We start from the raw sequence: 1,163 nt of genomic DNA on the forward strand, positions 1-1,163 counted from the left end.
TGTGTGTGTGTGTGTGTGCGTGTGTGTGTGTGTGAACACTGTTTAGGTATTGGTTGGCAGAAAAGGATTTTTCCCGTATGCCAGCGTGCCTCGTTGATTTATTTTTTAAAACGTCATTTATCCTTAAGCATTCACTCAGAATCCAGCAAAGCCATCTTTTCATTATCTACAAATCTATACATGTTTAATTGCGTACATGTGGATGGTTGTTTTCTATAACTGAAAAAAACTACGGAACGTAGAACCATGAACATATTACTGAGGGTAGATCTAGTTCAAAGACCAGGCTAAATTTCTATCAATTCAATGAGTGGTAAGTGCTTGCTTTCGCCTCCAAAAAAAACTTGAAAAATAGAAAACACGATCGGCAATTTACGATTTTCCCGTTCGTCATTTCAATGCAGTGTTCAGGACATAGACCTATTTCGTTTTCCATGATATAAAAATTGAGACTTCCATTCACTAGCAGTGCGCACAATGACCTGACGATTGAGTCCGTTCATCGAACGGGGTACCCAGCTAGTATGATATAATCTTATTTATTTATTTATTCATTTATTTATTTATTTATTTGTTCATCTATTTATTTGTGGTCCCTTGCCCCTTTTTAGGCGCCATGTTAATGGGGGGGGGGGGGGTCCGTTTCTGACAATCTTTGACTACGAACGTGATACAGGTACCCCAATCTAAATTTTAAAAATTCGCAAGGCGAGGTGTTCAATCAATGACATTCATCATTAAAATTTGAGTTAGAAACACTCGCATTCTACCTAAGTTGCTTTTTTATGTAGCTGTCTTTACGCTCCCATCGACATAATTTAGATCATTTAGGATGTGGGCTTCCAATCCTGTTAGTCAGGGCCAACCCTAGCTGAGAGGGATACAACATTCCATCAGAATAACCGATATAACTTGATAGAAATTTCACCACACTCAGGATTCGAAATCGGGTCTCCCACATGCGACAGCGGAGCTCTTAAATGGGGCTCTCGTGGTCTAGAGAGTTCGCCTATCATTCAATAAGTCGTGGGTTCGAATCCGGATAGCGACTAAACATTTTCTCTAAAATTGTCTCCTTTCACATCCTTTCCTATTCTCTAACAATGTTCTGTCGTCTGCTTTCGTCTCCACTTTCTGCCCCCACCCCCTCACCTCCTTTGCCC

The sequence above is a fragment of the Aplysia californica genome, unplaced genomic scaffold (genome assembly GCF_000002075.1).
Source record: "Aplysia californica isolate F4 #8 unplaced genomic scaffold, AplCal3.0 scaffold00871, whole genome shotgun sequence".
In the NCBI taxonomy this organism is placed as follows: Eukaryota; Metazoa; Mollusca; class Gastropoda; order Aplysiida; family Aplysiidae; genus Aplysia; species Aplysia californica.